General features: G+C 40.3%; 1 long non-coding RNA gene across 1 annotated transcript; it reads left to right on the forward strand.

The window, feature by feature from the left end:
• Nucleotides 1-5,313: 5,313 nt before the first annotated feature.
• LOC125163842 (uncharacterized) lies at nt 5,314-23,749 on the forward strand. The gene is made up of 3 exons (XR_007151569.1): nt 5,314-5,527; nt 19,715-19,806; nt 23,655-23,749. It is a non-coding gene; the product is annotated as an uncharacterized LOC125163842 (long non-coding RNA).
• The last annotated feature ends 346 nt before the right edge of the window (nt 23,750-24,095 follow it).

The raw sequence follows: 24,095 nt of genomic DNA on the forward strand, positions 1-24,095 counted from the left end.
TATCAATTCAGTATTTATAGTGTTATTTGCATCAACTATATCCTTATGGATTTTAAATATAGTTACTCTATCACTCACTGAGATGAGGGTTACAATCTGACTATGATTGTAGATTTGTCTATTCTTTTAGTTTGGTGAAGTTTTGCTTTATACGTATATATATATGTACATACATATATATACACATACATATATATATATATATTTAATGTGTATTTATTTTTGAGAGAGAGAGAGCACAAACAGGGGAGGGGAAGAGAGAGTGAAGGCATAGAAGATCCAAAGTGGGCTCTGTGCTGAGAGCGCAGAGCCTAAAGCGGGGCTTAAACTCATGAACCATGAGATCATGACCCAAGCCGAAGTCAAATGCTTAACTGACTGAGCCACCCAGGCACCCCTGCTTTATGTAGTTTTGAAATTGTGGTATTAGGTGTAGACACAGGTTTTTTATGTCTTCAGTTAGGTTTTTATTTCTTCCTGATGATCTGGCCCTTTATTTTGTAATAAACTGTCGCTCATCCCTTGTAATACTCCTACCTTGAAGTCTATATTGTCTGACAGTAATAAATCACTCCACTTTTCTTAGGCTTACTGTTTGCCTGGTAAATCTTTTTCCATCCTTTTCTTTTCAATATATTTGTGTCTTTACATATGCATGTTTGTAAAGAAGTATACATCTCCTGTAAATAACTTATAGTTGGTTCTTGGTTTTATTATTTACATTTAGTCTGATAATTTCTGCCTTTCAATTGGTGTTTTTAGTTTACTTACATTTAATGTAATATTAATCTGTTTGGATTTCGTTTACTGTCATTTGCAATTTGTATTTTATTTTTTTCATAATTTTTGTTCCCCTGTTCTTCCTTTCTTGCTTTCTTTTGGGTTAATCATATTTCTTCATATTTCATCTTAGTTGCTCTATTGACCTTCTGCTAAACCTCTTTACATTAATTTTGAGTGTTTATTCTAGCACTTACTGTATGCATCCTTAAATTATCTCAGTGCACATAAAGCTTATATTGTAGCATTTGATGTAAAATATAAGAACCTTGCAAAAGGGTCATTCTATTATTGCTATTGTTATTTATGTTATTGTCACATATATTAGACCCACATATATTTAAATATAGTGAATATGTTTTGTCTTAAACAATTACATGTCTTATAAAGAAATTAAGAAAAGAATGTATTATCTTTTATATTTGCCTGCATATTTACCATTTCCAGTGTTCTTCCTTCCTGAAGATCTGAGTTTCCAACGAGTATAATTTACCTTCCATCTGACGAAGTTTTTAAAGGACTTCTGGTAAAGTAAATCCATTGGTGATAAATTCTAAATTTTCACTGATCTGAAGTTATCTTTATTCCTCCTTCCTGTTTAAGGTTTATTTGAGAGAGAGAGAGAGAGAGAGAGAGAGAGAGAGAGAGAATCCCAAGCAGGTCCATGCCCAGTGTGCAGCCCCAGGCAGGGCTCTATCCCACAACCCTGGGATCATGACCTGAGCCAAAATCAAGAGTAATTTCATTGTCCTCTACCCTTCATTTTATCTGAATTATGTCCTTCCACACACCCAGCCAGCTTGCACTAGGTCATTTTTTTATAGCTGCCTTTAAGATTTTTTCTTAATCCTTGCTTTTCAATAGCTTGATCATGATGCTCTTGATATCAATTTCTTTATATCCTGCTTCAGTTTTGCTTAGGTTTCTCAGACCTGTAGATTTATGTATTCCAGAAAAATTGGAAAAATCTCAGCCATTATTTTTTCAAGCTTTTTTTTCTATGCCATTCTGGGATACCTATTAAATGTATATATGTTAGACTCTTTAATATTGTCTTAACATTAGGGCTCTGTTAATTTTTTTCAATAGTTTTTTAAAAATTTTTTCTTGTTTTTATTTTGAGACAGAAAAAGCATGAGTGAGGGAGGGGCAGAGAGGGAGAGACAGAGAATCCCAAGAAGGCTCTATACTGTCAGCATGGAGTCCGATGCAGGGCTCAAAGCCATGAAATGTGAGATCATGACCTGAGCTGAAATCAGGAGTTGGATGCTTAACCCAGTGAGCCACCCAGGTGCCCCAACAGTTTTTAGCTCTGTTTTTCAGGTAGTATAATTTCTCATTACCTGTTTTTAAATTCACCAACCCTTCAGCCATTCTAATTAGCAATTAAATCTACTCAGTGGGCATATTTCAAATTTTGTACTTTTCAGTTCTAGAATTTCCATTTGGTTCTTTTTTTTTAAGAGTTTCTATATATCTGCTAACATTTTTCATCTGTTAATTCATTACGGCATATATATTTTGAAGTCCTTGAATATATGTATAGGTGTTAAGTCTTTGCTAATTCTTGTATCTGAGTTATTTTAGAGTCAGTTTCTATTGATTACTTTTTTTCTTGACTATGAGTCAAACTTTCCCATTTCTTTCCCATTTCCCATTTCTTGCATATATGTTACCTTTTTATGGATGTTGTATATTGTGGATGATATATTGCATCATCACATTGTATATTGTAGATTCAATTATCTTCCTCTGATGAGTGTTGATATGTTCTGGTATGTAGTTAACTAAACTAGAGTCAGATTCCACCTGAAAATTCTGATCATTTCTTTCAACAATCCTGATGCTGCTTTTTGCTGGGCTCCATGGAGTCTCCCTTATGCACTCAGAGTTTAAGAATCAACCAATTTTTCAGGTGGGGTATATGTGTAGATTTTGGAGCTTTCTCCCTCTGTTATTCCTTCATTTTCAGGATTTCTGTCCTCAATTTTCAGCTATCTTGGGAGCCCCAGACTCCATTCTTAAGCTATTAAGACTGTGGCTTTCTGATTGAGTTCCCACTGTACTGTACTGTACTTTCACAGTACAGACTAAGCAGTGATTTCACATGAAAAGATGTATAAGCATAAATCACACTTGTTATATTTCAATTCTTTGAAGAGTGGCCATCCCTTCAATCACTGCCTAACTGCTTTTGGTTGCTTTCCAGTATCCTCAAAAAAAATTTTTTTATTAAAATTTTTTTAAACGTTTATTTATTTTTGAGAGAGAGAGACAGACAGAGCATGAGTGGGGGAGAGGCCGAGAGAGAGGGAGACACAGAATCTGAATGAAGCAGGCTCCAGGCTCTGAGCTGTCAGCACAGAGCCTGATGCAGGGCTCAAACTCACGAACCACAAGATCATGACCTGAGCCAAAGGTGGACACTCAACCTACTGAGCCACCTAGGCGCCCCAGTAATTGTTTTTGTATTTTCCCCAAAGCTTATCATTTTTATCTATAAAGGATTAGTCTGATATAACTTCCTCTGACATATTTTTTTTGGAAATGTATCCTTTAGTGTATTCAAAATGTATTCAAAAATGAATATTTTTGTCAGTAGTTTACATGTTAGCATAGGAATATTACTTATTGTTAGATAAGGCAGGGTTCCGCATCAGTTCTATTTGTAGTTTTAGTTTTTATAGGCATAAACATTGAGAAAATCTGTTCAAATAAATAGATGAACATGGGAAACATTTTATAATAGCAATGTCACTCAAATCTTTGATCTTCTTTCAAAATATATGCTAAACATCACAGAGTATTTTATTTCATTACCCCAAATTATTTTTATGATCAATCATCAGTTACTTCATTCAGGTCCTCCTTTGAGTTTTTCACTTTCTCAGTTTCTGGGAAGTATATCAAAAAGGCTTTTAAAAGACTTATCCAGGGGCGCCTGGGTGGCTCAGTTGGCTGAGCATCTGACTCTTGATTTCAGCTCAGGTGATAATCCTAGGGTCTTGGGATCAAGCCCCAAGCCCCTGGGGAGCATGGAGCCTGCTTAAGGTTCTCTCTCCCTCTGCCCCCTCCCCTGCTCATGCACTCTCTCTCACTCTCTCCAAAATAATATAAAATTTAAAAAGACTTTTCCAATTATTAATAATGGTAGTGTAATCTTTTCATTTCAAAGCACCTTATTTTTAACTCAGAAATGAGAAAGTAAAAATATTAACATTTCTATAGAGCTTTCCCAATATGATATTATTTGCTAAAACTCTTGTATCTCATCAAAACCTTGGAACTATAGGTTAGACTCATTCCATGTACATAAAACATCTAACTTAAAAGGTACTTGGTAAAGACAGTCTTCGTTATCAAATCAGTCAGTCAAAGCAGACTTAAACATTTATAAAAACATGACAAAATATGCCCTGTGTCAACATCTCAGTGTCTCTAAAATTTTTTTTTAATTTTTTTTTTTTTAATTTCAAGTAAACTCCATGCCCACCACAGGTATTGAATTCACAAACCCGAGGTGAAGAGTCGCATGCTCCACCAACCAAGTCAGCCAAGCACCCTCAACATCTCAGTTTTCACGTTGTTCCCATGGACTATTCCCTTAGGAGTGCATTTTTTTTTTTTTATAGTAGTCAGGGTTTAGAAGAGGCAAGATCTTTAAATGAAACTTGTCACCACTCCCACAATCTCATTCTACAATACCTATGTATTTAGAACATCCTAACGCAGGCCTAAGTGCACCATGTCTAATGTTGTCATCGCTTTGAAAATAATGCTCCTTTAATAAGAAAATAGAGAATGCACTGCTGCTATTTTATGGGGCCTTTGTATACGGAGAGTCTTCCAAAACCTGTATTTGAAATCCAGTCTTTGTCGGGAGCCTGAAGTTTTATGCACCCGGAAGCAAGGAGCCTTTGGATGATTCAGGACAGATATTCCTACACCAACTGGTATAGTACAGTTCAATTCTGGCACTAACCATCTAGAGTTAGCACAGATTCCACAAGTTAAGGGGTCAGTCCTCCATAAAACTGCCCTCACTTCAGATGCCAGCCATATTTCGGGGGTCCCAGGCTACCTGCATTTATGACCGACTGTCTACAAATTCGAGGGGGGTCTCATGACTCCCTTGGGTTCTCTAATTTGGTAGAACAACGCACAGAACTCTGCAAAGAGCTCAAGGTTCTTACCCTCGTGGAGATTATGATCAGATGGAACTTACAGACAAATAGGCAATTTACAAAAACAGTATGCTAAATGCTGTGTGGAGGAAGAACAGGCTGCTATGAGGGCATGTAAGAGGGGCAGAGATCAGGAAAGGGGGTTAAGAAAGAGAATACACGAGTAGGGAAGAGACTTGGCTGGAGTAAAATCTCATCTGAAATTTCTGACATTTCTTTCAGCAATCCAGCTGTGGCCTTTTGTTGGGCTGATAGATGACAGAGGAGGCCCTCAGGGCGGATGATATTTATTTATTTATTTATTTATTTATTTATTTATTTATTTATGTTTATTTATTTATTTTTCAGAGAGAGAGAGCAGGGGAGGGGCAGAGAGAAGGAAAGACAGAATGCCAAGCCGGCTCTGCACCGCCAGTGCTGTTTGTGAGAAGAATGGGGGAAAAGAGCAATCCTGGCAGGGAAGCCAGCTTGGTGACAGGTGCTATCCTCTTGCTGGAGACAGAGGAGTGAACACGTGTCTGTTCTCAAGAAGCTCCCATTCCCATGGGGGAGACACACGCTAAGTAAGGAAGAGGATCTTAGCATGTAAAATGATAACAAATGCTATGAAAAAGGACACTGCAGGATGGGAAATACAGAATGATGGTGGTGTGAATGGGTAGGTGCTATTTTACGTTAGGTAGTGGGTTGAATGGTGGCACAAAAGATATGTCCATGTCAAATTCCTAGAACCTGTGAATATTGTTTTATTTGGAAAAAGGGTCTTTGCAAATGTGATTAAGTTAAGAATGTTGGGACGAGATCATCCCAGATTATCTTGGTTGGCTCTAAATCCAGTGACAAGTGTATTATAAAAGAAAGGCAGAGGGAGGTTTGAGAGAGAAGAGAATACACACGGGGGCAGATGTGAAGACGCGCAGATTGGAGGGATGTGGCCACAAGCAAAGGAAGTCGAGGAATGACAACAGCCACAAAAAACAAGCGCAACAGTCAAAGACTCAAGGAGAGTCTTAATGGAATTGAGGATGATAGCGATAGCTATGAGGCTAGCTTGGAGAATGTTCCAAATACATGCTTGCCACTGAATTCTTTCTATATGGAAATTTTGGAACTTCTACTGCTGTATACCTTTCACACTGATTTTTTTTAACCAAAAAATTACATTCAAAAATGATTTAGTGTATCATAAGGCCCTCATAGCAATGGGAAAAAAAAACAACCAAGAACTACTTGACTAAGGTGAAAGTTTTAATTAGATGTGATTTTAAAGGTTGTGGTTCAACTGCTATGCAATCAGTAAACACAGAAAACAGAGAACACTTGTCTTTGAGTAAATCTGATAACTGCCACTAGGCTGATAATCTGTTTTGGCTTTGTTAACCTAGCTCCAGTGGACTTTTGCTTCATAGGGAATCTATTATTACCTTGAGAAAACACAGAGATCCTCTAGATGACCCCTTCAATCTGTATTCTACTCCACTTCAATATTTACTTGTATAGGTTGTGATTTGAATACAGATATGTTTTAAAAAATAACTCCCAGTTTCCTATCATTCCCCAAATTTATCTTATACTAATACTGGATCTTGCTTTAAGCAGAATCTGTTCTCAAAAACTTAAGTACAAGTAAAATGCTGCTTTCAACGTTTATTTTTATTTTATTTTTTTATTTATTTTTGGGACAGAGACAGAGCATGAGCGGGGGAGGGGCAGAGAGAGAGGGAGACACAGAATCGGAAACAGGCTCCAGGCTCTGAGCCATCAGCCCAGAGCCCGACGCGGGGCTCGAACTCCGGGACCGCGAGATCGTGACCTGGCTGAAGTCAGACGCTTAACCGACTGCGCCACCCAGGCGCCCCTAAAATGCTGCTTTAATGCAGTGTTAATCAAGGCTACAGGCTACTGAAAGCCAGACTGCTGTTGCATGCACTTTGAGTTTATTAGCATATTCACCTCCACAGCAGCTTATTGAGACAGGAGTTCTCATTATCCCTTTACTCATGGGAAAACTAAGGCATATAAAGATTAAGTAATCTGTCTCAGATTACCCAGAAAAAAGTGGCAGAGTTAGCATTGAATACTGGTGGTCTGAGTTCATCTTCTTAAGCCACTCCTATTCTAACTTCTCTTCACGTAGGAAAGCAGTGGAAAGTTCTTTCAGAATCACAATTCCGATCACTGTCACTAACTTCTAATGTTACCCCATTGGTCACCAAAACACAAAAACAAAAACAAACCTAAAAATTTACTGTGGCATGTAATTTCTCCCGAAGAGTAGGTTCTAACCTCTAACATAAGCCTTATGTTTTGCCTCATTTCAGCTACAGCCATCCTGAACTTCTCCCTATTTCTAGAATCAGTTATTTCATGTCTCCATGTCTATCCTTGCTGTCAGAATATCCTTACTCTCTTCTTCACCGGTTTAATATCAATTCCTTTGGAATACTGTCCCCAGTTGCCTAAGCAGAGATCATAATGTCTCTGCCTTGTGTCTTCCACAAATCCTTGCTCTGACCTCTGATGAAGCCCTCTCCCACTGAAGTTTAATTTTTTTCCCTATTCGAAGGTGCCATGAAAATGTGAGCCCCTTGCAAGGAGAGATACATTGTTCCCTTCTCTGTAGTTCTCTCTCTCTCCCTCTTCTGGTAGAAGATTGACTAGAACCTAGTGTGTGCTTGACAGAAGTTTTATAGTTCATGAACCAATGAATGAATGAGTAAAATCATATTTAAAAGAATTATGTCAATGAATTTTGTAGTAGAAGCCATCAACCCCTAAGTTCTCTTTGGTAGCATTGATATTTGCTCTCCAAATATCATCAAGACAATCTGTGTTGGGGGTCCCTAGTTTTGAAGATTCACTAAGGCGACGATTCGCTAGATTCACTAGATTCATTTTGACGACTCACAGGGCTCAGTATATAGCCATATTCGTGTCTATGACAGATTATCATGAAAGGATACAAAGCAGAATCAGCAAAGGGAAAAGGCCCATGGGACGAAGTACAGAGGAAACCAGGCACTCACCTCCAAGAGCTCTCTCCCAGTGGAATCACATAGGAAACTCACACCTCCTCCAAACTAGAAGCCATGACAACACTGAAAGACTGTCTACAAGGGAACCTCATTAGAGACTCAGTGCCCGGGATTTTTATTGGGGCCAGTCATGTGGGCACCCTCTGCCTTGCATCTACCAAAGTTCCAGATCCCCATAGAAGCAAGGCAGGTATCCAGTATACACCATATTGTTTGCACAAGCAGTTTAGGCCCAGTGAATCGCTCTTACCAGGAACGGTGGGAACTCTCCCCAAATCCAAGTTCCCGGATGTCAGGCAAGGGCCATTATGGCCTTTTCAGTGATGATCACAGCTGCCAAATGAGAGGAGGTGCTTCTGAAGGGAAGGATACATCTCAGCAAGAGAAGGAGAAGGTTGGTCAGCTCCGTGCTCTAGAATGAACAAAACGGACAGAAGCCTAGTTCCTCAGGGACTATCTCAGAAGGGAGTTAAGAAAAGAGTTGTCAGATTTTCTCTTCCAGAATCCTGGTTTGGGATACAGATGGGGATGGGTTCACGGGATGCACGGCTGAGGTGGTGGCAAGAAATGTATGTACTTAAATAAAATGCATTGATTGGTACTTCCAGTTTGTGCAGCTTACTTTAGGAAAAGATGTAAAACATTTTAGAACTGTATAGACGTATACAATTCAAATTTTGTTTTTCATTTTAAGAGATAGAGAGCTAAATTCCCTAAGTGCCAACTTAATTGCAGAGGCTAGTTAAATCCAGGAACCTCGGGAGCAGGACTATGGTTTAACAAGTTTTATAAACTTTGTAATTTCCCCAGGATTCTTATTTGTGTGGTTGCCTGTTTGTCTGCAGTAAAGAATAAAAAACAGGGGCGCCTGGGTGGCTCAGTCGGTTAAGCGTCCGACTTCAGCTCAGGTCACGATCTCGCGGTCCGCGAGTTCGAGCCCCACGTCGGGCTCTGGGCTGATGGCACAGAGCCTGGAGCTTGCTTCCGATTCTGTGTCTCCCTCTCTCTCTGCCCCTCCCCCGCTCATGCTCTGTCTCTCTCTGTCTCAAAAATAAATAAACGTTAAAAAAAAAAAAGAATAAAAAACAAAACAAAACAAAGACAATAAGGAGAGGGCTCTGGGCTTGTCGGCAGGAAAATGGCAAGCTGGGGAAACAGGGTACCCTTTCTGCTGGGCCTGGTGGAGAGCAGGCGAGTGAGTGACCACAGGTGCTGAAAGAAAAGGAAAACTGACAAATCCTTAAGGCCTGAGCAGAGAAAAAGAAATGGGGACAGGTGAGGCCCCAAGAGAGCCTGGGGCTGAGCCTTTGAAGCCTGTGTTCATTTCCTGGGGCTGCCCTAACACATTAACCCAAACTGGCTGGTTTAAACAATGGAAACTTATTCTCCAATAGTTCTGGGGTCCAGAGATTGGAAATCAAGGTGTCAGCAGGGCCACGCTCCCTCCAAAGGCTCTTCTTTGCCTCTTCCCGCTTCCAGGAGCTCCCAGCATCCTTGCCTTGTAGACCCATTACTCCAATCTCTGCTCCAAAGCCACCTAGCCTTCTCTCTGTGCATCTCTGTGTTTCTTTGCCTCTTCTTTTAAGAACACCGGTCATTAGATTTAAGGTCGAGCCTAATCCAGTATGACCTCATCTTAAGTAATTATATCTGCAAAGACTCTATTTCCAAATGAGGTGACATTCTGAGATTTTGAGTGGACATGAATTTTTTGGGGGGTAGAGTGTCGAGGGGAGCTATTCAACTCACTATAAAACCCCATCACAGTAATTTGCACCTGTTATTATCAGATGGAAGATCCCCCCATCAAAGCCTTGGTATGTGTATTAGCACAGTGTTACAAAAAAGGAAACCACTGACCAAACCTAGCAAGTAGTCACAAAAGAGACAGAGTGAGCAAAAGCAGAACTGCATCCTGTACGTGACCAGATTTATGCTTTTCCTTGGATGAAAAGGCCATGATTGCAAACTTCACAATGAAAGGTCTTTGTTGAAGGAAACCTGCCAGAAAATCTGCCTATGAAACAACCACAGCCGAATGGGGTTCCATTAATTTTTCGGGACATCTCGAACGTGCTCTGAGCTTCCTCGCACAGTCCCCTCCACACTGAGTGTGTGACAGGCCCACCTGCCAGGATCCAGGTGCAATCAAAGGCTAAGGAGGGGACAGGATGCACATGCTTGTAAACATATCCACACTGGTCTGAGCCATCCACGAAGATGCCCCAGCTATACTAAATGACCTCCAGCCACCCCCTTCTAGAGGTTGCTCCTCCGCTAGGCTTTCTCATTAAGCTGGTCTCAGAATAAAGGAAAAGTTGCTTTGTTCAAGAAAGTTCTGGCGGTTGGAAATGGTCATTCTTGGCTTTGAGGAAACACTTGAGAGTGGCTGTGCATTAATTTCTGCTCCCAGTTAGACTTTTGGACGCTGATATAGATTAACAAACACACTTAACATGCTGATACTATTTTTTTTGTTTTTTGAGAGAGAGAGCATACAAGTGAGTCAGGGGCAGAGAGAGAGAGAGAGAGAGAGAGAGAGAGAGAGAGAGAAAACCCCAAGAGGGGCAGAGAGAGTGAGAGAGAGAGAGAGAGAGAGAGAGAGAAAACCCCAAGAGGGGCAGAGAGAGAGGGTGAGAAAGAGAGAGAGAGAGAGAGAAGTGGGGCTCACCCAAAGTGGGGCTTGAGCACACCCGATACGGGACTCAAACTCACCAACCATGAGATTATGACCTGAGCCAAAGTCAGATGCTTAACGGCTGAGCCACCCAGGCACCTGCTGATATTATTTTTAACTTGTGTCTCAGAGTTAGTATTGTTGGCCAATGAATTAGACACAAAAGAACCTCAGAAGTACAACTGCAATCATTCCTGGTCCGCAAGAAATTTTCAAATGACATATTAAGCGGTTAAGAAATTAGCAGAGGGATGCCTGGGTGGCTCAGTCGGTTAAGCGTCTGGCTTCCACTCATGTCATGATCTCACAGCTTGTGAGTTTGAGCCCCACGTCAGGCTCTGTGCTGACAGCTCAGAGCCTGGAGCCTGCTTTTGATTCTTTGTCTCTCTGTCTGCCCCTCTCCCGCTCATGCTCTGTCTCTGAAAAATAAATAAACATTAAAAAAAAAAAGAAATTAGTAGAGACTAAATGTGCTTGGCCAAAATTCATTATGTTGGTATCTAATCCCTAACGTGATGGTATTTGGAGGTGTGGCCTTTGAGAGGTGATTAGGTCATGAGGGTGGAACCCTCACTAAGGGATTTAGTATCCTTACAGAAAAGATCCCTGGAGAGCTCCCGTGCCTCTTTCCACCATGTGGGGACACAGCAAAAAGATGTCTGCCTGTGAATCAGGAAGTGGGCTTTCACCACACACCAAATCTTCTGGTGCCACTAATTGGACTTCCCAGGCTCCTGAAGTGTAGAAACAAATTTATAGTGTTTATAAGCCACCCGCATATGATATTTCTATTACAGCAGCCCAGATGGACTAAGACAGTCATTGTCAACATGGAAAGAACTTTCCTAATGATTTAATCTATCCATCCTTCCATCCATCCACCCATCACTCTATTGATTCTACATCCAAAATATCTCCTGAATCATCAACTTCTCTTTCTCTTCATCACTACCACCATGGTCCAAACCATCATCATCTCTGTCTTGACCATTCCAACACTCTCTTAACTAGACTCTTATTTCTACTCTAGTCCCCAAACTAGTTAGGATATCATGGGAAGCAAAAACAGAAATCCCAACACAAATCGGTTTAAAAGAAATTCATTCTCTTCCAAAGGAGAAGGCCAGCAAGTGGGCAAAACTGGGAGCTGGTTGACTCAGGGACTCATTACTGTCACCAGAGACCCAGGTTCTTTTCCATTTTAGTTCATCCATGCTTAGTTTGTTGGCTTTACCCTCAGGATGCTACCCTTATGGGTGAACAATGGTGGCAGCCGTTGTAAGCAGCTTCATACCCAGACACGGCCACATCCAGAAGCAGGAAGGGACTGCCCCCTGGTGCATTTCTACAAATGAAGATGCCTTTCCCAGAAGTCTTCCATGATAGACCTCCCATCAAAGCTCACTGCCCAGAACTAGTTCACATGCCACTGTGGAACCAATGACTGACAAGGAGAATGGGACCATTGTACTGACTTGGGACAATCAGAATTTCTCCTTGGAGTTGGGAATACAACCCCACTTTCTTGAGTCACCTTGAAGAGATGGACACCAGACCAAATTATAATTCCACTGGCAGGAGGTAAGCGAGGAAAAGATACTGGACAAGACACCAAAGGTGTCAGCCAGGCCTTCCACCCCAAATCTCTTTTCTGTGGAGCTGCCAGTGTGATCTTCTCAACTCACATTATTAATTATGTTTCTCCTCTGCTTAACGTTTTGGTGGTTTCACCTGATACTTAGAAGGTAATCTAAAAACGTTATTTGGGTTTACAAGTTTTTGCAAGCTCTACACACTGCCCTCCTCACTTTCTGTAAGCCATCCTTCTGGCTTTGCTGCCAAGGGGCTTGTGCCTATCCCTGTCTGTGGACTGTATTAGTCAGGGTTCTCCAAAGAAACTGAACCAATAGGATATAAAAGATTTATTTAGAGGAATTGGCTCCTGTGACTGTGGGGGGTGGCAAGTTCAAAATTTGCAGGGCAGGTGGCAGGCTGGCAACCCACGGGTTGATGTTCTCGTCTTGAATTTATTCTCTGGGAAACTTCAGTTTTTGCTTTCAGGCCTTGCAACTGATTGGGTGAGACCCACCACATGATGGACAGTAATCTCTTTCACTTAAAATTCACTGATTATAGATGCGAACCACCTCCCCAAAACACCTTCACAGCAACACCTAGGTTAGTGTTTGATTAAATAACTAGGCACTACGGTCTAACCAAGTTGACACATAAAACTAACCATCACACGGACCGTTCTTTTCTTCCCGTCTAGCCAGAACATGCCCACTCTTCTTCCAGGTCTCAACTTCCTCAGGAAGACTTGTATGCAGGCCTCCTTCCCCAACCAGATTAGATGCCCCTCCTCACTGGCTTCAAATGAACTCTCTAACTAGCACTAACATCATGCAACTTTGTGATAATCTGTTTACCTGTTTGCTAACTGGCACACAAGCCTGAAGAGCAAAAACTATGCTCAGATCACTGTTACGCCCCATCAGCCAGCACAGAACTTGCCACATAGCAGAGGCACTCGATAAATAGTTACCAAGGGGATGCATCCCATCCAACTCCATGTTATGGTTAAAATAATAGGCTTCGAAATGAAAACCACCTTACTTACGATTACCTTGCAAATTAGTAGCAGAGCTTGATCAGACCTCAGGGCTCTTGCCTATGACTTCAGCCTCCTCTGCACTTTGTACCTCCTCTTTGTGCAAGAAGGTGAAGATCCACCAGTTGTGTCAAGGTTTAGTTTTTAGAGGCATCTGTGTCCAGCTGTTTTGTATTTAAAAAAGAGATGCACACTTGGGTTCCTGTAATAGGGGTTCGTGGGTTTTTGTTTGTTTTGTTTTGCTTTGGGGTGTACATATGATGGTAGGAAGCTCGTGTGACAGGAATGGCCATCCAGCCGACTTTGAGGGAAACCTGGCCAGGAACTAGCTTCTCTCTCTGCTCCTTAGCACCAAGGGGTCACCAGTTCCCTGCCATCCTGCTGCTTCAGCTCTGCCAGATCTTATCTTTTTCCTGTTGCCCACTCACTCCTTGTCTGATCATGCTTTCCTGACGCTGTGGCTGCTGCTTATGAGTACTGTGGGCTCACTCATGCCTTCTCTCTGCAATTGTTCAGTCTCTTCCTGCCACCCAAATGCCTTGCTATTTGTATTTTCTAAATGTAGTTGCCAACCGGGCACTCTGGTAGGCTTCTTTTGTTACTATCTTTCCTATTTGGATAGAATTTTTCATGCCTCATGACCTCAAAGGTTAGCCCATGAATGGGCTGCTTTTAGATCCAATTGGCGGTGATGGAAGTGGTCTGGAGGCAGGCAGATCATGTGGCATAGAACATTCTAGAGACTGTGAGAGGGCATTTTTTTTTTCTTTTCCAGTGGCTGAGAGTGAGGTGGGTACCTTCATTGACCTGTCCTATACAGCAGAAAAAAAGATGACCAGAATTTTTGGATAATAGTCCGAGGTGTTATCTCATGGCAAGGTATCATAGTATTTTAAAGAGGCTCAGGTGACCTCATTTCTGGCATATGGTGCCTTTAGATTTTCCTTTTCAGGTTAAGAGGCTGGGAGTAAAACATGCCAGGGGGCAGTGTGAAGAAAATGGGAAAAAATGGAAAGTGGAAAGAATGTTATAACCCTGAGATTATAACATTATTTGACTTGGACAATAACAAGTGAATTTAAATGAAGCTAGATCTCAAAGTGATTTCTATGAAAAGAGACAACGAAGTTTTATTTTTCTTCCTTTCTTCTTCTTCTTCTTCTTCTTCTTCTTCTTCTTCTTTTTTTTTAATAAAGACTTTAATCTAATCTGGTAGAGTAGAAGAAAATAACTCAATGTTCTGAAAATAAATTTCCCAGAGGAGGCCATTAAGGCAGCCCTTTTGTTTCCTGTCATACTCTGAATCAGTTACAAGGACAAACTCTATTTGTTTGGGTACATTAATTTTGCTCAATGGCCTTTCTAGAAAATGAGCATCAAATTGATGGGACTGGACCTCAGCAAAGAAGAAGTTCCAATTTTCTCTGGATGGATTGTTCTGGACGTGCAGTGGAAAATTATTATTAATAGTGATTCATGTTTACTATCCAGTGAGCATGAGAGAAAGATGGAGTTTAGAAATGCAGCTGTATCCAACTAAGCACTGAGCATCATGGGACAAATTACTAGGCAGTGATGACCCCAATCTTTGGCTCCTGTGTGGCTAGTCTGTTTGGGCCATACTTGGTGTGCTGGATCATCTATTTTCTCTGACTATGCCTTGGTTCGGGACCTTCGGAGAAGCAAGATAGGTTTTTGAGATGATTTAGTCATTTGGGTTGTCTTCTTGCAGGTTCCGTGTGGTGCTTATGCCCCAGATGCGTCCATGTGTTTATTTCAATCATTCAACTGAGCCGAACAGACATGTCCCCTTCCCTCATGGAGTTGGTATTTTAGCGATTAAATTTGATACCTAGGTCTTTCTGATTCTGATTCAGCCTTCAAATATCAAATAAAAGGAGAGGTATTTCATGGCTTTGGATTTTGCTCTCCAGGTTAAGGGGTTAGGGGTATAAACCATGCTCACAAAGAGGGTGTAAAGAAGGAAGTACAAAGAAGTAAAATAACTCTATCTTCTTGGGGCTTAATGAGAACCCAGCTAGTCCCTGTGGTTAGTGGAGTATGGAGAGTTACTATAACGCTCATTTCTCATAAATGTATATGCCTTTGTTATTTGCATTCTGTGTGCTAAGCTCATTCCTGAATTTATTTCTCTTTCTCTTTTCTGCAGAAATGAATGAAGACAAACCAAACGAGAATAGGCAAGGTGTCTTTATTTAGAGCTTGCTATAGCAAAGGAGTCAGCCACCATCACTTGTGTTTTGGCAGAGATTGAAAGGCAGGCAGAGGGGAAGGAAAAATTTGTAGTGAAACAAAGGGAAGGCTTTAGGTATGTCCTGATTGGAGGCTGTTGGCATGGGGAAGCTAATTAGAAGGCTAATTAGAAGGGGCTTAATTAGAAGGGGGAATTCTATATGATTGGTTAGGGGCACATATTGGGCTGTCTCTGGTTAGTCCAAAGTTCAAAAATTAGGCATGTTAACTTATTAATTAAATCCCAGCTGTTTGTGGTCAGTTGCTACAGAGATCATTGTTTAGCTTCCTAGCTGGTTGATAGATAGTGGTTTGACTTGTAGACAGAAGATTGGTTTCCTGGGCTGGTTACTATAGATGATAGGTTGGTTTCCCAGGCTGGTTGCTGCAGGTTGTAGGTCAGAGCTCTGTTTTTACATATAGTCTGGCCATTGTTTGTATGTTCAGTCTCTCATTCATTTGTTTTACTTAGATTGCTTCATGTATTTTAACTTTTAAATCCTTTATTTTATACATACCTATTAATAGACATCAATTCTGCAACCTTCATGGTACATTTTCAAAAAACTTTTAATTACAAAATAATGCATGTTCACGAATAAAGAGTTTTAAAATAGAAATAAGGAAAAGGAAAAATAATTTTATAAACTTCCACCAACCGCGTCCCTGCTGACAATTTGCTATATGTTCTTCCTATGCATATGTATTAATATAATCTCATGGTACTTTGTATATTCATGACTCTCTTATATATAGTAGTTGGTGTGTATTTCTCCCACTGGGGGTTTGCAGAGATGAAGTGTATTTCTTACTCAATTGTGACTTCCCAAACCTTGCACAGTACTTTGAACACAGTATATTCAACAAGTATTAATTGAATATTTTGTATTGAACCACATTAAGTTGTCTGTCTTGTAAGTAAAAAAAATAAAATAATGGCATTTTGATGTGGTTAAATCTATTGGATGGATGCCTGGATAGTCGAACAGACAGACAATGGATGGATGAATTATAATGCCCTTTACCATTGTCTGTTCTGTTCCACATAACTGATGATCTAAGCATCGATGTTCTGGATAAATGTGTTGTGGCCTCTTGACAATGATGGGGAAAATTTTGACTTCTGCTTCCAACTTAGTTATTTCTTCCATTTATTTATGACTGTTATTTAGCCAATTACCAAATGGCAGCATCAGTCCTTTTCATCTATATGTACATTAACTTTTTTTTTGTAAGACTTCAATCACCTTGTCATGAGTAGGTGGATCATTTCATTTTCCACTTATTTGAGCTTCAGTTTAGGATTTTGGTTAATGGTTTTGCAAGACATTGATTAGAGAGGTCTTTCTTTCCTGATTAAAAGCATATATGATAGCTTTTCTCTAGCTCTCTTTTATTTGTATCTAGTAATTGTGGATATAAACATATGACTATGGAGATCTGTCACATACTATATCATGTGAATTTTTCAGGAAGCAGAATCTTTTTTTTTTTTTTTTAATCATTTCAGAAGGTTGTCATTAGTCAGACTAAGGATTCTGGAAGTAAATCTTAAGTAAAATGAATTGTTTTCAATAAAACACGGTAATAGCACATCACTGCTGCCAACTCCTATTTAATATTCCTCCTATTGTAATATCTGTGTATAATATCTAGAGTAGAGTTGCTGTATAAATTATCTCTAAGGCTGTGGTCTTTAGGGCTTGGTGTTTAAAAACTATAATCAGTTGGTAATTTAGTATAGTGGATAAGAGTACAAGGTTGGCTGTCCCTACTTGTCTTTTCTTCCAGGTCTCTCTGTTACAAGTCCTTCTACCTCAATATGTTACTTTCCCTCTTGGAGTCTTGTTACCTCCTATGAAAAATGGTGCTGTAGACTGAATGTTTGTGTGCCTCCAAAATGTGTACGTTAAATCCTAACCACGAATGTGAAGGTATTAAGAGATGGGGCCTCTGGGAGATGATTAGGTAATGGGGTGAAGTCGTCATAAATGGGATTAGTGCTCTCATAAATGAGAGCTCCCTCACCCCTTCTGCCATGTAAAGTTGCATGGAGAAGACTGCCACCTATGAATCAGGAAGTGGGACTTCATCAGACACTGAATCTGCCAGAGCCTTGATCTTGGACTTCCAAGCCTCCAGAACTGTGAGAAATAAATCCTTGCTGTTTATAAGCCACTCAGTCTATGGTATTTTGCAATAGCATTCTGAATGGACTAAGACAAATGGGGGTAGTATTATCTTGGATGATAAAGTCATTCAGTCTTTCATTCAATATGCACTCAGCCATGTGTCCAGACCTTGTCCTTGGCAGTGCTATTGGGTAGCAAAATTCCATGCACAATATAGTTACGCAATACATTCACTTTGCTTTCTGTGTTCTGGTGATGCAGAGAAAAAGGAGGCAGGCAAGCCTTTTTCCACTCTCTTGTTCCATTGTAATATCCCTGGCAGTTCAAAGACATAAGTCAAATGTTGTAGTTGGAGGAAGGAATACTTGGGTTCAAATCTGTTATTAGATCTTGGGAAACTTCTGTACTCTTCCCTCTCAATTCCCTTCTGGGCAACATGGAAATAATAGTTTCTGCCTCTTTTACCTCCCAGAATTGTCCAGGCATTTACTTTACACCTGTTAGCAGTTTACACAAGTTATCATAATTTAATGAGATCATCAAATGATATTAACTCCTTGAGTGCCCCTTATAAACTGTAAATGTAGTAGTGGTGATTAAAATTCTTACTTTTTAAAAAATAAAGCTCAGGTTGGTTTGAAGAAAGCAAATGTTTTTCCAGTTTTTTTGGTTGGACAGTGAGGCATTCCCAGAGGAGTTTTAGAACACTTCCCTGCATTACAGGGAGATAATTTATCCACAGTATTTCCAGAAGGCATCACTCTCCAGTCTGCTTATCAGGATTAACTGGGAAACATCTTAAAAATATCCGTATTTGGGGGGCACCTGGGTGGCTCAGTTGGTTAAGCGCCTGACTCTTGGTTTCAGTTCAGGTAATGCATGATCTCACGGTTCATGGGTTTGAGCCCTGCATCAGGCTCTGTGCAGATGGCACAGAGCCTGCTTGGGATTTTCTCTCTCTCTCACTCTGCCTCTTCCCTGCCTACCCTCTCTCTCTCAAAAAAAAAAAAAAAATCCATATTTGGGTTGCACCCCAAGCGATTGAATTGCAATCCCTGGGGGTAGGACGTTTTAAAAAAAATTAAAAATCACCTCTGAATGATTCTAATGTGCAGCCTGGGCAGAGAAGCACAGCCTCAAGAAATGTTCTAAACTAATGCCCGTGGTTTTGCCAGAAAAACTACTGAGCATTACAATTGTCCTGAGTGGACAGATCGTGGTTTGCCCAGCCTGCTTCCACCTTCTGAAGGTGGCAGCTGTGGAGAAACTGCGTGTTCAGGCCGCAGGATAGAGGGCCTGCCCTCTGCTCTTACAAATGGCATTGACAGCATTTCATATGTTTTACGGTAGTTATAAAGTCACCTGTAATTGAATTGCTTCACAGATTACAGCGTGCTTTCAGATGCATCATCTCATTGAAATAAATTTATTTCTTTTCTGCAGATACAAGGAAACATATGCTCATCATAGGAATTTTACCAAGTCTAGAAAAGTGAAAGGAGGAATTAAAAAAAATCTCTCAAATCCTGTTATCCAAAGACAACTATTGTTAATATTTTACACATTTCCTTCCAGTTGTTTTTAATGAGTTACAATGTCATCATAAAATTATGCATATTCATTGTGAAAAATCAAATACATAGACTATAAAGCAAGAAATGTCCCTGTCCTCTCCCTAACCCCCCACCCACCCCAACCCCTACAACCACTTTGCCAAATCACATTCTTCAGAGGCAGACATTGTTAACGTTCTTTACGTGCAAACGCTTTCAGGCTTTTCCTTCTACGTTAAAAAGTTTTTGCTTTTCATGGTCGTATTCTTAAAGTAAATTCAATTTCTATTCTGTTTTACCCCATTGAACATTACATCAGAAGCTTTCTTGAACATAATTTCTAATGGCTGTATAATATTCTATTGAGTATATGTATTATCATTTGCTTAATTATACGCTGTTGAATAATTGCCTTGTTTTCGGTTTTTCACTATGATAAATTCTGCAATGACTATCTTTGTACATAAAACCTTTTCTGTTCCCATCTAGGCAACTTCTATAGAAAAATCCACTTTCAGGAAGAGTATTCGTGGGTCACAGTGATGCTTTCTTCCATGACCTTGGAAAGTTTGGCCATGCAGGTACCTGTACATTTTATAGTAATACAGAGAAAGCGTCATGGGTCTTAGGATCAGATACATTTGTATTCAAATACCAGCTTTGCCACTGATTAGCTGTGTGACCTTGGAAAGTAACTTAATCTCTCTGACTCTCATATCTGCATCTGGAGTATATAGATAGCAATGCTTACTTGATAGTTATTATGAAGGTTATTTTGTAAGGCACTTAAAGTAATACCTTCCCTAAATAAATACTGAGTAAAAATTGTTTCCTCTACCTCCTTTAAAAGAAAAACAAAACTTTTTTTGCTTTAAGAAAAATTGAGGTAGGGGTGCCTGGGTGGCTCAGTCGGTTAAGCGTCCGACTTCAGCTCAGGCCATGATCTCACGGCTCACGAACTAGAGTCCCGCATCGGGCTCTGTGCTGACAGCTCAGAACCTGAAGCCTCCTTCTGATTCTGTGTCTCCCTCTCTCTCTGCCCTCCCCCTCTCACGTTCTGTCTCTCTCTCAAAAATAAACGTTATAAAAATTTGTTTAAAGAAAAATTGAGGTATAACATATACAGGAAGTTACACAGCTGTTAAATGTATAGTTTGATGATTTTTTTACATGTGCATAAACCCATGTAATCACAATTCAGATCAAGATATAGAAGAACATTTCTGTCACCGTAGGTGATTCTCTTATGCCCTGTACCCCTCAATAACCATCCCTACTTCCCAGAGGTAACCACTGACTTCTATCACCTTGGATTAATTTTCCTATTCTTGAACTTTATTTTTATTTTTTAAGCACATTTTAAAAAATTTATTTATTTAATTGAGAGAGGGAGGGAGAGAAATTGTGTGCAAGCAGAGGGGGAGCAAAGAAAGAGAGGGAGAGAGAATCCCAAGCAGACTCTGCACTGTCATTGCAGAGCCTGATTCAGGGTTTGATCTCACAAACCGTGAGATTAAGACCTGAGCTGAAATCAAGACTCGGATGCTTAAGTGACTGAGCCACCCAGGCGCCCCTTGAACTTTATTTAGTGGAATCATATAGTAAGTATTCTCGTGTGTACAGTGTCTTTTGCTCAATATTATGTCTGTGAGATTCATCCATGCTATTGTATTAATAGTTTATTCTTTTATATTGTTTTATAGTATCCCAAAGCAAGAATATTCCAACACTGACTTATCCATTCTCCTGCTGATGGACAGTTGAGTTGTTTCCAGTTTGAAGGTGTTATGAATGCTTTTCCTGTCTATCGTAGACAACTAACACATTTCTTTTGGATATATACCTGGGAGTGGAGTTGCTGAGTTATGGGTGGATGAAGATTTAGTTTGGGTAGACATTTCTTTTATCTCCTCTGAAGACAAATTGTGAAAAGTTAAAACCATTCATTTATTCATTCAACAGATCTTTGTGAAGTGCTCTGTATGTATCAGGCACTGTGCTAAATCCTAAGGTAGCGGGGTCCCAGGGTTAGTTAAATGAGAGGTTCAAAGATGTCACTAAAAACCACTCTTCCTTCTCACCATCTTCAGAGTACTTTAGAGTATTCAACTTCAGGTTATACCCTCACTCTCAAGAAGGCTGCTGCAGCTCCAGGTATCACATCATTACAAGATCTCATCCACAAACAAGAAGTAGGGAGAAAGAGCATCCTTCTTCGTGTGTGTGTGTGTGAATTTTGTTTGTTTATTTATTATTTTTGTGAATTTTATTTTTTAATCTGAGAGAAAACGTTCCCTCAAATTTCCAGTAGATTTTCCTTCAGGCCCTATGTCATACACTCATGCTCTAGCAGCAAAGATGTCTGAAATGAAGTGTATTCAGCATTTTCTTTCCTGTTTTTTAATGTTTATTTATTTTTGAGAGAGAAAAGGATATTGACCGCAAGCAGGGGAGGGGAAGAGAGAGAAGGAGGGGCAGAAACCGAAGCAGGCTCCAGGCTCTGAGCTGTCAGCACAGAGCCTGACTCGGGGCTCGAATTCACAGACCTCAAGATCATGACTTGAGCCTATGTCAGATGTTTAACCAACTGAGCCACCCAGGCTCCCCTCCCTTTATACTGTTCTGATGCTCATTCTCACATCACTCGATGTTGTGGGGATTTCATCAAGAATTGTTAAAATGAAAGATCAGTTGAGAAAGGTGAAGAGGAGAAACAAAGAGAACGCATTTCATGCGGTGATGGAAGTCTATGTAATTTATAAATTGTATGGCTAGAGAAATTGTAGCTTATTATTTTAGGATGCAAAAGAGAATGTGGAAATTGGAATCAGTTACAAGGAGATGTATTGCAGTTAGCCAACGTTTGTTGCTTCACAAATACATGAAAAAATACGATCGTGTGAAGGATATTGGATACCAAATGGGCTTTATTTTTAACTGTTTGTTTTAATAGCTCATGAAAATATGGCGGTGCTTTTTATGGCTGTAATGAATTTTAAGGATATGAGGCTTCACTTCAGCTTTCTAGTACTAAATCTTTTTAGTAGAGAGAAGATACTCAGTATGCTGGTATCCCTCCAAGCTCCTGGTGGTCAATTCCTCCTTCTGTTGCTCTTCATACTTTTCTAAAAATTGCAGGCTGTATGGGTAGAAGCAGTGACAATTTCAGCAGGTGGTTCCTAGGAAACTGGTATCATGCTCTGTGAGCCTCATTTGCCTTCCTCAGGTTTCTTTTCATTTCTTGAATACAAACCTTTCTCCCTTCCTCTGGAGGACGTATGATGGCTTTTGTGGCACTGGAACTTTAAAAGGGGGAAAATATATGGGTGTATTGAGACTCTTTGGTTTCACTATCAGAAATTCAACTTAACTTCTTGGCCCTAAAGAGAGACCTGATTGTAAGAGACTCTTAAATACCAAAAAACTGAGGGTGGCTGGAGGGGTGTTGGGTGGGGGGATGGGCTAAATGGGCAAGGGGCATTAAGAAGGGCAATTGTTGGGATGAGCACTGGGTGTTACATGCAAGTGAGGAATCACTAAATTCTATTCCTGAAATCATTATTACACTGTATGTTAACTAACTTGGATTTAAATTAAAAACAAAATAAAAACGAAATAAAAAAAGAGAGAATTGATTGGTTCGCATAACTGAAAAGTCTAGGACATACTGACCTCAGGCATGGCTGGATGCAGGAGCTCAAATGTTAAAGGACTGGTTTGCATGTCTTGTATCTTGTCTGCTTTCCTCTGTTGTGGCTCCATTCTCAGACAGGCTGATCTCCAGTGGTGACGGGATAGCTGCCAACATTTTGTCTTCTCAGCAAACTCAGGACGAGAAAACATATTCTTTCCTCAATAGTTCCAGGAAAAGGTATGCACTCTGGAGGATGAAGGGTAAGGATAGGGCTGATACTGAGCCAGAAGGCACCAGTCCAGGTGGGAATACAGTTTGTAATTGCCATCAGATGGGGCAGTGCCTATACTGTACCTGTTGACTATTCTGAGGTAAGGGGAAGTGGCAAAGAGTTATCCTATTGTGCTTTTTACACTCTTATTTCATTCCATTCACCCAAATTTTAATTTTTCCTTTACCTCTTTCTTTGCCCCTCCAAAGTCTCAAGAAGCAGGTAGGCAAGATTCCATCCCAGTTGGGGAGAATAAGTGTGATACAAGGGTCATAATGGTGACTGTGCGTGTGGCAAATGGGACCTGATTATTCCAGGCCCTGTATTTCATCCTTTGTCCAAGAAGAAAGTAAGACAAACCTCAGCTTCATTGGGGCAAGTGCCTAATGTCACATTCACCATTGTATTTCCAGCACATCACAGACCAGTGCCTGGCACAGCAGGAGTATTCATCAAATAATATTTGAATGCAGAGAAGAAGAAACGTGAGGAAGCAATACAATTTTTTCCTTATTGTCTTACAGAGCGTGAGCTATGGAGCTGGAGTACCTGGGCTTAAAACCAGGCATTTCTAGCCCTGGCCTCACCGGCCGCATGACTTGAGGCCTGACACTTAGTAGAGAGGTAAGATATTCAGTTATCATAGATACTCCCTGTGGCTCAGTTTCTTTATTTGAAAAATGGAGATAGTAGTAGGAATTGTTGAGAGAATTAAGTGAATAATACACACAAAAAATACTTACATGGTAGACTGGATCTCTAGTCACCTATATCTAATCATCTATGGGAAGAATGTACCTCCCCACCCCCTTTGAAGTTAAACTTGGCCTTGAGACTTGACTTAGCCAAAAAAAATGTGAGAAGTGCCATGTGTTCCTTCTGAGTGGAAGCTTTAAAGGCCAGTGTGTGTTTTGACATAGGGTGTGTAGTGAAGAATTTGGCCTTGCTCTCCTGAAATCATTGTG

The sequence above is a fragment of the Prionailurus viverrinus genome, chromosome B1, assembly GCF_022837055.1.
Source record: "Prionailurus viverrinus isolate Anna chromosome B1, UM_Priviv_1.0, whole genome shotgun sequence".
NCBI lineage: Eukaryota > Metazoa > Chordata > Mammalia > Carnivora > Felidae > Prionailurus > Prionailurus viverrinus.